This window comes from Triticum aestivum, chromosome 6B, assembly GCF_018294505.1.
Source record: "Triticum aestivum cultivar Chinese Spring chromosome 6B, IWGSC CS RefSeq v2.1, whole genome shotgun sequence".
NCBI lineage: Eukaryota > Viridiplantae > Streptophyta > Magnoliopsida > Poales > Poaceae > Triticum > Triticum aestivum.
The window spans coordinates 17,336,976-17,351,616 of NC_057810.1; the positions used below are offsets into that span (position 1 = coordinate 17,336,976).

General features: G+C 44.6%; 1 pseudogene; it reads left to right on the forward strand.

Moving 5' to 3' along the window:
* The first annotated feature begins 7,821 nt into the window (after positions 1 to 7,821).
* On the forward strand, positions 7,822 to 13,405 carry LOC123135417 (uncharacterized; annotated as a pseudogene).
* The last annotated feature ends 1,236 nt before the right edge of the window (positions 13,406 to 14,641 follow it).

Consider the following 14,641-nt stretch of genomic DNA (forward strand, 5'->3'; position numbering starts at 1 on the left):
TCCAGCGCCTCGGCCGAGCAAGAGTCTGGCAACGTCGACAAAGGCGTGGTGCGCGAGCCTCCTCTTTGTCCGGGCGACCGAGCCGGCGTGCTACACCGGCGCCCCGCAGTCAGCAGGGAACTGCTTTCCAACCATGGCGACAATCCCCTCGCGCAACAGGCACAGGAACAATCCAGTCTCCCGATCCGCTTCGTAGAACCCCCTCAGACCCACGTCTTTCTCCTCTTCCTCGCCCTCCTTGTCCATCGTCCAGTGGGTAGAAGGGGTTGGGTGAACACCGCCATGGTAAAATGGTGGAGGTGCTACGGGGAGGCGGTGGCGGTGTATCTAGGGTATGCGTTCAGACCAGGAGAAACGAGAGGGCGGGGAAGAAAGCTAGCGTGCAGAAGGGCAATGTGGACAATGAGGCCCAATTAACCAGCAACCACAAACCAGCAGCCCAACCCAATATAATGCCAGACGTCCAAAATTGTTCTTGGAGCAGCGGCCCAACACTGCCAGCGCTGCTTTAAAAAAAACACTGCCAGCGCTAGTTAGTAGCGAACGAAGCGGAGCTAACACGCGATTCAAAGCTAATTGGGCGGCTGAAAATGCTGGAAATTGACGACCAAACGACTGGGAGCGCTGATGGCCTGAGAGGACTGGAAAAGTGTGCAGTTTTAATGTATCTAAATTTGGCCCCCTCTTCGGTTTGACCACTTGTTGACCGCCGTGTTCTCGTCTTTGATTAGGCCAATTTTGCATTGAAGGGTTTTGTGTAAAATGCAAGAAATCTCCAATTCATCAAAACCATAGCCCGTGGCGGCCCCGTCTTCAATCCCTAGCCTCCTCTCTCTTGCGCGTTGTTCTGCCACTACCTTGTTCGCCACCGCCACCACCTTCATCCCACCCGTTCTTATTTCCCTCTGCTGCTCATGTATGTCACAAGCTCCTCCATCTCTGTTGTCCACCATAGGGCATTGGCGCTGCCCCTGATCTGCTGCCCCAGCTGCAAGGAGAAGGTGCGCATGTACCTCTCGACGACTGAGAAGCACGACGGGTGGATCATTTACAAATGCCGGAAGCATGGGGTTAGTGGTTCTGTATGATTTATTCCATTTCCGTGGTTTGTATTTGATTTTGAAGCAAAGATTCAAGTTTTTGACCTCCGCCGCACTAATTTGGGATAGGTGACTTGCGATTTCTGGTGCTGGGAATTGGAATACGTTGAGTACCTTGTTGAGAAATACTACCTGCTCGGTGATGCCACTGTGGATGCTATTGGTGTTGTGGAGGAACGAAGGGAGGAACTTGTGAATGCATAGGAGCTAGCACTGATGAATACATCCAGAAGCAGGTGCAACAAGGCCGTGAAGAATGAAGTAAGCTATGGGATGAGTAGGCAGGAAGCTTGTGCATTGAAGATGTCAGGGAGGGAGCTGGTGAAGCTCATGAAGATGCTAGTTGGTGTTGTGGTAATGCTAGGTGTTGCTGCTGTTGTGGTCATGTTGAAGAAGTGATGTTTCAGAAGTTAACATGCTGAAGATGTGGTCAAGATGTTCATTTTGGATGATGTTGTAGATGCTTTGTTGCAATGCTGTTAGTTAGTAGCTGTTGTGATGTACTAGTGTCAGTTAGTAATGAGTCCATGGTGTGTCTGGTTAATTTGGGATGAATGTGATGTAATTGTGTGTATGCTCAACTGGAGATGCTATGTTGAACCTATGCTATCTTTTATCAAGTACCATGTTATCTCAAGACAGCCACCGCATAGCAAAAGCTTCATCCACTACCTAAGTTTAATTCTATTATATTCCCTCTATCCTGAATTATTTGTCGCATAAATGGATCAAAACGGATGAAATGAATGTATCTAGAAATTGCTGGAAAAGGACAATGTTCAGCACTTGGTACGACAACGGTCATTTTGCAAACTAGTTGTGGAAAATGGATATCTTATCTAGATTTTTTTAGTTAAGTGAATTTTGGTAGGGCATTGGCCGTGGAAATGGGTATATCATACCTGAAAATTTTCCAGTGTGTAGATTAGATAGTTGCAAGGAAGACTCCTTTTATTTTCTTCATGTGAAGAATGCTTTAACTGAAATACAAATGCGTACTTGTAACATTCAATGTTCATATTTGTACCGAAATCCTTTGAACTCGATCGTAGGATGCATCATGCATGAAACAAAAAAATTACAATGTCATTTTCGTAGGATGTCATATTTACTCTCTTTTTGTATACTCATGGAATTGCAACGTGATTCCATTTCAAAGATGTGTTTGGATGTTTTAGATTACTTTGGTTTTCAAATCTCACGAAAATTTCACATATTTGAAATGGAGGTGCCCCCCCCCCTCCAACCAAAGTTAAACACACGAATTTTAGCCAACTATGATATATTATAAACAAGCTATCGAAATTACATGCAAACTACCGTAAATTAAGTATAAATTAAATAGTGGACGGTGACCTCCTTGGCATGTCGTTGTTGTCGTCGTTAGGGCGTTTGGGAAGGACAGGCAGCCACCGCGACGCGCTCGCGCCCAGCCTCCGCATGCCCTCTTCTCCTGCTTGGCGTAGGTGTCGTGCTCCGACTCTGCGACGCCGAGCTAGAGTGTCCCTGGTTGATCCGGCTCTTGCAACAGGTGTTCCTCTTTGATGTGGTCTTCGAGCGGTCCTCGGCCCAGGTTGGTGAGGACCAGGCACTCAGTGCCTCCACCAAGATCCCCCACCTCAAGTTCCCCTCTAATCCCGATGCCGTCCTCGGCCTCTCCGCCAAGGACCCGCAGTTCCTCTGCGCCGGCATGGAGACAACCCTGTCTCCCGTCGTCGCTGGGCTCACCGGGCTCGGCCTGTCACACGTAAGATCACGCGCCTCGTCTCGCTTGCCCCGGACAAATTCCGCCGGAGATCCATCGTCTCCAAGCTAGAGTACTACCTGCCGATCTTCGGCACCATCGACAACTTGGTCCGGCCGCTCAAACGCGGCTCCGGCCTCCTCGACTCTGACCTCGAGACGGTAGTCAAGCCAAATGTCAAGCTCCTGAGAGAATGCGGGCTAGGTGCTTGTGATATTGCCAAGCTGCTCACCCGTGTGCCAATGTTGCAGAGCTCCAAACCAGAGTGTGTCCTGGCGATGGTTGCGTGCGCCGAAGGTATAGGTGTGCTCCGTGGATCTCGGATGTTCAGGCAAGCGCTGCAGGCTGTCTCATACTTCAGCGAGGAGAAGATCGCTGCCAGAGTGGACTACTTGAAGAAAACGTTTAGGTGGTCAGATGCCGAGGTCGGCATTGCAGTGTCCAAGGCTCCGTCTCTGCTCAGGAGTTCAAAGAAGATGCTACAGCACAGGTCCGAGTTCCTTATCTCTGAGGCGGGGCTAGGGCCAGCCTACATTGCTCATCGGCCGGATATGCTCGTTCTTAGCGTGGAGGTCCGGCTAAGACCCCGTTACTATGTTATGAAGTTTCTCAAGGAAAATGGATTGCTCAAGCGTGACCTAAGCTACAATACAATTGTCAAGGTCACCGAAAAGCTATTCTTGGAGAAGTTCATATGCCCTCACAAGGAAGATGCACCACACCTCGCTGAAGACTATGCAGCCGCTTGCAGAGGCAGAGTGCCATGGAGATTCATATTTACATGAACCAAGAAGCAGGGACATGGATTGCTAGAGCGCGAGTGGAACTGCTATTCAGCAGTCTTGGTGACTGAGATGATTTTCATGGAAAAGTTTGTATGCCCTCACAAGGAAGCTGCCCCCACCTCGCCGAAGACTATGCTGCCACTTGTAGGGAAATGCCTTCTAATTTCAGAGTTACATGACCAAGAAAGGGCCATGAGAATTCTTAACTGCGAATGGCGCAAAAATGTTTACACTATGTGTAGTGAGCTGGTAATCTCTGTCTGTGTTCATTGCCTGAGTGGATGTTGGTTGTCTGCTATAGTATGTCACGTACATGCTAATTTAGCGTCGCTGGGCCTGAATGAAACTGATAATTTTATCGTGAGCCCTTGTATGCCCATTGCATCATTTAGTACAGAAGAAAGAATTACACTGCAATTAACCTCTCCATCTTGATGTCATATTGGCATGCATACTAGAACTAAGAGAGTGTGACATCAGGCATTCCGCAAATGCTTTCAAATATATTAATGAAGAGTATATCTGCACGCCCTATATGTTTATGTTCTCAAATGTTGTTTAACAAGCCATATCGAGTTGAACAACATTAGAGAAAGGCTAAATAGTGTTAATTTCTGTTCAAGATCAACAATGAACTTGATACTTAATGATAATTTACATCCACACCAGGACATGTTTTTCTTTTGCACTGCTCTAGGGTAGGAACTTGTGGTCTGAACTTTTCTTTTTGTACACTGGCAAACTTTTTGTGTTATCAAATGGTGTTTATTTTTACTCTACCTCTATGAGCACTGCTGCGGAATGGGTTATTGAAATATTTGGGCAACGAAGCTGCTGCTCAGTCAACAGTAATTTAGCACCAGCTAATGTAGTCGAATTTAGCACCAGCTAATGTTTCCAATTACTTATTATTTTTAATAGAAAAGCCGCAAATGCTCGAGGAGCTATGTAACTGGTGAATTTTATTAGGTCAACCATGCATTCCATAAAAAAAAACTAGAGTTGATAATCAGATGTAAGCAATTAGATGTGGAATTTAAAGCTGCTAGCTAATTTATGGTAGTTTACTCAGACTAATATTTAGTTCGCCTTCCTCTGTTGGTCTTTTCTTTAATGGAAGCACGAGGCTTTTCTTTAAGGCTGGTTGTAATGGGGAGTATCATATACTAGTATCATGCATATGATACTAGTGTATGATACTACCTCCCTAATGCATAGTATCATATATTAGTATCATGTAGTACTTTATTTATTGCCATGCATGACACAAAGTAGTATAACATTTAATATGATACGGTATCATGATATGATACTACACCCTCTCTTTCTTCCTTTAATGCTATGACACCTCATCAAAATTGCCTAGTTGGTATGCATGATACTAGCTATGATACTACCATTACAACCAGCCTAATGAAAACAGACTTAAAAGAGCTTTTTATGTGAAAGAATAAAGTTCAGCAAGCTAACTAAGTATGCATGTTATTGGCCATCCAATGTGCATGGTATCCAAGAGAACTGATTGCTTAATCTATTGGCATATTTAACATTTTTTGTGCACATTATGTTTTGCCTCCATGCTTTGTAGGCTATATACTGTGGGGCATTAACCTCTTCACTTTTTTGACTAGTAACACCTATTTTGACTAGGTGTTGTTTTCCTTACTTATGTTGAGCTATACGTATGTTCATCAGTTCATGCTCTTCTTTTTGTGTGATTTTCAGGCTGTGGCTGCATACCTTTTCGGATCCCGAGCAATCTGCAGTAGGAGATAAATTCTTTGCCGTGTAATTCTACTTGGAGGGCTTTCATTTCCCTGATTTTTATCAGATATAAATGAGAAGCGCGGGAACAAATGAGGTGCAGTTGGCAATAGTTTGAGAGGTGATGAAGATGAGATGAATCGTGTAATGGATGGCCTTTTAGTGGACGGAATTGTCTCCCCCGCTGAACGAGCATCGCCAGAATGCCTGAGATAGATTTAGTAAAGATGCGAGTACCAATACCAAGTGTAGGACTTCAACCTCGGTGGGCTGGTTTCACCATGCGGAATCTAACCATCTGAGCTACACTCAGTTTGCTTGCTTTTTGAAGTTGAGTGTATAGTGTGTTTGTATTTTAATTCCATGATGGATGGCACGTATGGGGCTTTGTAGGAGGAAACCTTCCAGCTGAAAAGATTTAATGTGCAAACCTATATAATGTTCTTTTTTTGTATTGTACCACTATACCAGTTTCCCTAATTCCAAATCTATATAGTGTAACAATTATACAAAATTTGAAGCAAAAAAGTTAATGATAAATGAAAAAAAGGAAAAAAATTGTTGGAGCCATGACATGCTGTCCTAGTCCGCGAGCGTCGGAGGGAAACCTCATATCCATCCAAATCTGCCAAATGGTGATGCTTCATGGGTCGCTCCCCTACTTAGCAGCATCGTCTAGGAGCCCCTCCCCCTTGCGAGTTGGCTTATGTTGTATAGGTTGGTTTGGTTGCCACGGCGCCCGCCCAGTTCTCCTCGTGTAGCCATTGTGTGACAACAATGACGATACTGAGTGGTGGGTTGTTCTTTTGTCGAAGCTGGAGCTTCCTTTTTCATCGTATGTCACAAATTGCCGCTACTATGGGTTTCTCTGCATTTCTTTCGAAAGTGAATACGTTTATGTTGTCCTGATGTCGATGTTTGTCGCTTTTTCAATTTGTGTTCAGATCCAGGTTTTCCATGTGCCGTTGTGGCCCGGGAGTGGTTTCTCATCATTTTCCTTATTAAACAGTTAACTCTACCACGGCGGAACTTTCGTCCCGCTTGTCGGCCCAAAAGTGTTGTCAAGAATTATGTTTGTTTTATATTGAACAATTTTTTAATTGGAATTTTGTAACATGGTATAAACGCACTGTGTATCCATACTCCATATTGTCAAAACAGTCTCTTCGAGGTTCTTTGCATTTCGTTCAAGAGTGAATACGATGATATCGTGGTGGTGTCAATGCTCCCCACTTCTTGCAACATGTTTTGAAATTCAGGTTTTCGAGTGCCGTCGTGGTTTGACGGTGGTTTCTACTCATTTTTCTTATTAACCCGACAACTGGCTTCTTATAATACCATCGCAGAACTTTCATCCTACTCGTCGGTTTTGTGCCTCTCAAAAAACGCCATGAATAACAAATGTTTCCAAAAGTTATTAATTGGATTTTTGTAGTTTGGTAGATGGATCGTGTATCAATATATTGTCGTACGCATGCGTGGCTCAGAAAACAGGTGTTTTTGTTGCTTTGGAAAAGGCCATCGGGCACCTGGATGCACGGAACGGATCCGGTGTAATCGATGCTTCCTCTTGGGACACCATGCATGGGATGGGTGCAAGCCGACAACCCCACCGCATGCTCCATGTTCTGCTCGGCCGCTGGCTCATTCTTGGGCTTCGATTGTTGCGCCTCCACCAACATCTAAGATCCATAAGGCACTGTCCAACATAAAGACTCTCCGTCAGGATTCATTGCCTTCCTTATTGATTGCTTCGACTACCATCTCGAAGGATGTGATGCTCCAGTATGCTCTTGCAGTTGCAGTGCACGCAGAGCTGCTGGGGTCTGATCTTTGCTGCACGGCTTCCTCCCCAATGGATGAGGCAATTAAGCCGCTCCGTGAGGTCGCTGACTCCTTGCAGGGCTGGTTTGTGCGTGATCTCTCTGGCGCGCGCAGAGGCTTCTCTGCAAAGGCTCCCTGTTACATCGGCTCCCATGGTTGAGTTTGTTGTTGGCTTCGTGGATGAGGCAGATATGGAGCTCTTTGGTAGCTTCTCGCCTCGTGCTGGGTCTAGTTCGACGCCTCATGTGTTGTCGGACTTTGAGGGTGAGGCCTTTGCCGAGGTTGTGTTTTCGGTGTTGCAGATCATGCCCAAGCTACATGTGTTGTTGTGCACTCGAAGAGTTGGGCGGGCCGCCTGTGCGGTTATGGAGTTTCATGCCATGTGAGTAGTTCGTTTGTGATCTATTTGTAATGTTTTTCGCTCGCGTTTTTTCATAATTAACAGGGCAATTCTCTCCTTAATTAATTGACGGTTTAATATATTTTTTTTGTCATGAAGAACAAATGTTGAACAAATTATGAACTGGATTTTTGTAGTTTGGTAGATGCATCACGTATCAATATATTGTCAAAAAAATATTCGAAGTTATTTGGGTTTCTTTTTTTGAAGGTTCTGATGGGTGCTGCTTTGCCATGGACCATGGTCAACGAGTGGATGGAAACGGGCCGTTGGATGTTGTTTGGATGGCAGGGATTGGATGGTAACTAAGACCAGCACACCATCGTCCGTCCACCACACCACCGGAGACACACACGCCGCACCCAGCGTCACTCGAATTCCCCACCGCCCGTCGCCGCCGCCGCCGCCGCTGCTCCGCCGTCGCGGCGCCATGCTCCACCTCCGGCAGCGCGCCCTCTCCCATCTCCTCTCCGCCGCGCCACCTTCTTCCACCTCCATACTCCTCTCTCTCCACCGCCTCCTCTCCGCCGCCGCTGCCCCTCGCATTTCTCCGAACCCTAGCTTCGCCGTCGACGACTACCTCGTCTCCACCTGCGGCCTCACCCCAGCGCAGGCACTCAAGGCCTCCGCCAAGCTCTCCCACCTCAAGTCCCCCGCCAACCCCGACGCCGTCCTCGCCTTCCTCGCCGGCCTCGGCCTCTCCGGCGCCGACGTCACGGCCCTCGTCGCCAGGGACCCGCGGTTCCTCTGCGCCGGCGTGGAGAGAACCTTGTACCCCGTCGTCGTCGGGCTCACCGGCCTCGGTCTATCCCCTTGTGATATCGCGCGCCTCGTCTCGCTCGTCCCCGGCTACTTCCGCCGCAAATGCGTCGTCTCCAAGCTACAGTACTACCTGCCGCTCTCGGCTCCATCGGCAACTTGCTCCGGCCCCTCAAACACGGCTACGGCTTCCTCTGCTCCGACCTCGAGAGGGTGGTCAAGCCCAATGTCAAGCTCCTAGCAGAGTGCGGGCTAGGTGCTTGTGATATTGCCAAGCTCTTCATCCGTGCACCGAGGATACTTTGTGCCAAACCAGGGCGTGTCCTGACGATGGTTGCGCGCGCCGAAGGTATAGGTGTGCCTCGTGGCTCTGGAATGTTCAGGCAAGCGCTGCACGCCGTCTCATACTTCAGCCAGCACAAGATCGCTGCCAAACTGGACTACCTGAAGAAGACACTTAGGTGGTCAGATACCGAGGTCCGCATTGCCGTGTCCAAGGCTCCGGTGCTGCTGAAAAGGTCACAGGATGTGCTGCAGCGTATGTCAGAGTTCCTGATCTGTGAGGCGGGGTTGGAGCCGGCCTACCTTGCTCGTCACCCCACTATGCTCACTTACAGCCTGGAGGGCCGGCTCAGGCCCCGGTACTATGTTATGAGGTTTCTTAAGGAAAATGGATTGCTAAGTCATGGCAGAGACTACTATACTATGGTCTCGATCAGCGAGAAGTTATTTGTGGAGAAGTTCATATGCCCTCACAATCAAGCTGCACCACATCTTGCTGAAGACTATGCAGCCGCTTGCGTAGGGGAGGTGCCCGCTAGATTCAGATTTACATGAACCAAAAACAGGCTATGAAAATTGGTAACTCCTGACATGTTGAATTCGTCACTTGGTAGAGAAGAAAGCTCGATATGTGTGATCTGTTTTCATGTCGGGTTTTATCTAGCATGTTCAGTTTTCATTTCACTGTCTTTTTTGTTCCATCATATGCCAGTCAGTACTGAAACTGAAGTGAATCGTTTAGTATTTTGATTACGCTTAGCAAATATATTTCTATTGGATGCATGTTTATTTTATGCCACCATTGCCAGAGTGGAACCGGCATCTAGAAGCTCATCGGCGGGTAATGCACCATTACAGCCCGGAGCGCCCGCTTAGATGCTGATTCTGTGTTGTAAAGTTTTTAAGGCAAATGGATCCCCAGGTGACGGCTGGGCTACTATAGCTGAATAATGGCGAGGGAGAAGGTATTTGTTGATAACCTTACAAGGAAGCTGCCTCACCCTGCTGAATACTATGCTGCCGCTTGCAGAAGGCAATTGTGCACTGCCTCATAAAAGTAACAGTGTATTAAATTTCAAAAGTAATCAGTGAGTTCTTCTTCTCCTGACTAAAAGTTTGATTTCTTAACATGGTGGCATACTGTTGGAATATTTGTCTGAAGCTGGGTATTCATTTATATATAAACTAAGGGATGCTGATATCTTGGATATTACTTCCTCCTGCCTTGTGTCTGTGCCCTTCAGCACAAACGGAAGTTGTTGAATGAATTAGAGCAGTTCTCAACTAGCGATTCATCTGTTGCCCTGTCAAAAAATCAATTTAACAAGTGAATATATTGTGCATAGTTTATACCTGTCGTCTTAATAGGTTGGCATCAAGGATCAGACCGGTAGATGCGGCAGATATGAGAAGAGTGAATAGCAGGGGTTGGTCTGGTTGGTGACGGCCCAAATTGTTACCAGGTAAAAACGAGTTGAAACATTCTGCACATAATTTATACTTCCATTTTGTTTGTTCACCTCATTGGATTTGGTCGGTGTGCTTTGTGCTTTGATTTGGGGTGCAGCACCTACTAGTTTCTGTTACCACTATTTTGCGTCAACTATCTTAGGTGCCACCTGCACATAATATTCAAACACACCCTATAAGGCTTTATTTCCTTCTGGTATCCGTTGTGTATTATCTTCGTGATCACTGCATAATAAATGTACCCTTCCATAAGTATTTTTTCGTCCAGAGCTAATGATACCTCTGTGCTTTTTGTACACGTGCTAGCTAGTGCCTTGGTCGAGTTGGGTTTTTAACTGAAATGAAAAATTCAGCAGAACTTGATTCTGTTTTACCTGTGACCAAGTATCTACTTAGAAGTTATTCGATGAACCTTAGAGCAAATTGTGTGAATTCATATTGTCAAATGAAATTCAACTTGGCCTTCATCTGAACTATGCTGCATGGTGATGGGAGGGTTGCTGGTCCGTGACAATTTTCTTTTCTTTGTCAGATAGTGGCGTTAGCAGAGGCCAATGATGGCTTATTAAGAAACAATCCAGTGAAGGTCAGGGCTTCAACTGCGAGTTATTATACAGCATTCTCATGGTGCGTACGATGTGCGCTGCTTCGATAGCTTGCGGTTTCCTCCTGTGTAGATCGGATTTTGTCGATAAAGCTGATTTTTTTTTCCTGAGCGGGTGATCCTTGTTCTGTCAAGCGAAGCATCTTATTGCATTTAAATTTTGCAGTCGCCGTATTTGAGATCCGTCACTTTCTCAAGTTTTATAAATGTGTTTATTACTTTTTTCGTCCCGTCGAACGCTAACAGGGAGGGTTGGTTGTTCTTGGCGGACCCGGATCAACAAGTAGTTCAGGAATAAGATCGGCGAGAACTCTGACAGTAGTGAGTTCATCACTCAACGTAGTCGACTAGTCGTCTTCTAGCAGTTCAGTTTGACTCTATTTGAGGGACCCGCTTGCTTATTGCAATTCAGAATTGTGATAGGAATGGTGAAGTGGTTTTTAATGCTCTGCAGACATGGTAAATGGATTCACGTTTGCTAAGCAAGCGGGTCCCTCAATTCGGAATCGTGGACTCAATTGTGAAGTGGGTTTTAATTCACTGCAAATAAAATCGGCATCCAAGCACCAGTGGTCTAGTGGTAGAATAGTACCCTGCCCCGGGTTCGATTCCCGGCTGGTGCATTTTCTTCATTTTTTGTCCTTTTATTCTTGATGTTAAATCCTGTGGCCCTGCTATTTATTATTTCATTTTTTTCTTTTTGCTTTACCATTTCTGTATTTATCTTTCCTTCTTTAAATTAGGTCGGGATTTCCAAAATATCCAAATCAAGAAATTATAAAATTTTCGTGCTTTCAAAAAACTGTTCACATATTTTAAAATAGATAAATGTTTTTTCTTTAAAATAGAGAAATTAAAATGTTCATGATTTTGAAAAAGTGATTGTGTATTAAAAAGTATTCGGTAATTTGGTTTACAAAATGTCCATGAAATTTTAAATTTGTTCATAAAAATTAGAACAGATCCGTAAACAATGAATAAAACAGACAGTCGCTTACGTAGAGGTTTAATTAGGGGATCTGTAGAGGTCGTTTTATGATTTTATTTAGTCCCTCGTGCGTCAGGTAAGAAAAACGTTTCCATGTTCTATACAACGGGAGCCCCATAAAATATAAACAACTTTCTATGGGTTCGTTTTTGTAAACTATATTAAAATGACTAGATGTTTATTTTGCCTTCATACACAACTATGTTTATTCTGGTGCCATAGTTTTTACTGTTATGGAAACACCTCTATGCTAGGTCAAGGCGAGACACATCATTCATCAGTCTAGCTCAGGCATGGTCCCTCAATGCAATTTGCGCAGCCAAAAAATATTTTGTTGTGACGCCTTACGAAATCAAGACCATCACATTTTCAGTTTTTAAGATGACCTTTTAAAAGTCCCTTATCTCATCATAATATCATTCAGACATAGTTTGTGAAATGATATTTTAACATTCCTTATATCCTGACATTTGATTCGGACTTTTTTTTATCTCTACCACATCTGCATAATACGTTTGTTTTTCTTTCGTTGCAACACACGTGCATATTTGCTAGTATACATCAAAAGCAGAGGGAGAAGATTAGTGAGCGCGAAATCAATTTTTCTTCACCACAGATGCTATCATCACTTTCTGCCACCTACTCAAGGCCATTGTGCAAGCTTGAGAAAATTCCCCCCTGCTTTCTTTGATGTGATGGTGCACCTTGTTGTACATTTACCCAAAGAGGCGTTGCTCTGAGGTCCCGTGCAATATATGTACCCAATTGAAAGGCGATTGTATACTTTGAAGTGCTATGTGAGGAATAGGGCACGACCAGAAGGGTCAATTGCTGAGGCATATGTTGCTGATGAATGCCTGACATTTTGTTCCAAGTACATCAACGATGTTGAAACAAGATTTAACCGGGAGCCAAGAAATATTGGTTTTTCAGATGAAGAAGCCTATGCTGCTGATGTTTTCGGGCATGGAGTTAATTTTACTTCAGCGTATCAATATGTATATGTTGAAAATTAATCTGGTCAAATGGTGTGGTATGTGTTGAACAATTGTAGTCAAGCTGAGAAGTATATAGAGTATGTTCTCACTTCTGAATATGTGTATGTTACATTTGTGTTGTAAATATGTGATCTATTGATTGATTTTATTTTATCTCCAGAATGTTCAAGGGTGAGCTAGAGAGAGAAGGACTGAGAGAAGGACTGCCAAACATTGAAAGAAGGCCTCGGAAAGGATTCCAGACATGGTTTAGGAACTATGTTAGTTTTCATTCACATGTAATTAGAATTTTTGCTTATGAGATTTTCACTACAGATTCTAATGTACATGTTTGTGTGCGTTGTTGCAGATAATGACGTTGCGGAATGAGGATGCCAAAGAGGTTGACAAAGATCTCTTTACCTTGGCATGTGGTCCTGATTCGAGAGTCAGGAAATACTCATCATGCATAATGAATGGCATTCGGTTTAGTACTGTTAACCTTGATAACAGTAGGAGAACACAAAATAGAGGAGTCACGTCTGAAGGTAGGCATGACAGGAAGGTCATTGACTTTTATGGAACCCTGAAAGAGATCATTCAGTTAGACTATAACTTGGATGACAGGTCGGTTGTTCTGTTTAAATGTGACTGGTTTAAGCTTGATGGGAAGAAGACTGAACCTCAAAATGATGGGGTTTTTTACAAGCATCAACGTGGGAAGTTTATGATACAAGGATGATTCTTTGATTCTGCCTACTCAGGCTAAAAAGGTCTTCTATTTGCCAGACACGAAGTTAGAGAAAAATTGGCAAGTTGTCCTAACATTCGATCAAAGAAAAAAACCTACATTGCACCAATGCACCTCTAACGATTTTATGGACCTCATGTGGTGGAAATCATTCTATTTATAGCTTGTCAGCTAGGGCGGATCCCACACTTGTCAGCCTCCAGGACCGTCTCCACCCAACACCGTCAAAGGAGAACACAAGCTCCAATATTCCCCAACCACAAGCCCCGACGAGTGAAAACCACCCTCTAGTAAGTGGGAGACGGTACGGTCTACATCAAACCTTATTGGACGTGGTGCATCTTCTTCCACCCCAACAACACCATCGACAAAACCTAACATAACTCTATTTATAGGACAAACACGAAAGAAGCGTACCCACTCGACATGCAACGGTAGAATGAGAGGCATCCAAAGGGAAACGAAAAGTTTGTAGCATCATCTATGATCAGGAAACTTCTTGTAATCGCCCAAAAAAGGCTACCTTAAATGCGTTTTCTTTTCCTTGTAAACATGTTCTAAATGAGTTTGAACAAAAAACATCATATGTCAAAAGATAACAGGAGAACAGAAAAGACCAATGGTTTGGTCACCGCCAGAATCACGCCAATCTTGTCTAGATACCCTAACCAAATGAGCGCGCCGTAGATTGCCTCGACAATGTGGGGAACGGTCTATAACAGGCTTTGTTGGAAGCGGCACAACCTCTTCCTCGCATCGACACCACTAATAAGCCATACCCTACCTGTATCTATGGGCTAGAAGAGATGGCAGGATTCCCCCTTCTCCATACACAAGAGCGGCAGACAGAAGAGAAGGAAACTCGCATGCCCTTCACATGAGCGGGCATCACAAGGAGAACAACAAGTTTATAGCATAATGGACCGGTACAACTTTGTAATAAATCATCAATAATTAATATAGATGAGTGAGTACCCGAGTATTTTTTTTCTTTTGTATAAAATTTGATCAAATTTTCATTTTATTTTGAGATCAAATGTGCTCCAAATGAGTTGAACAAAAATATTGCAAACATAACGAGAGAAAGGGCCCACTCCAGAGCCCCCACGAAAATCTTCTCCACGGTCCACGGATCCTCATTCCCTTCCTCAAAAAAAAAAAGCTCCTCATTCCCACACCAACGCGTTCCCCTT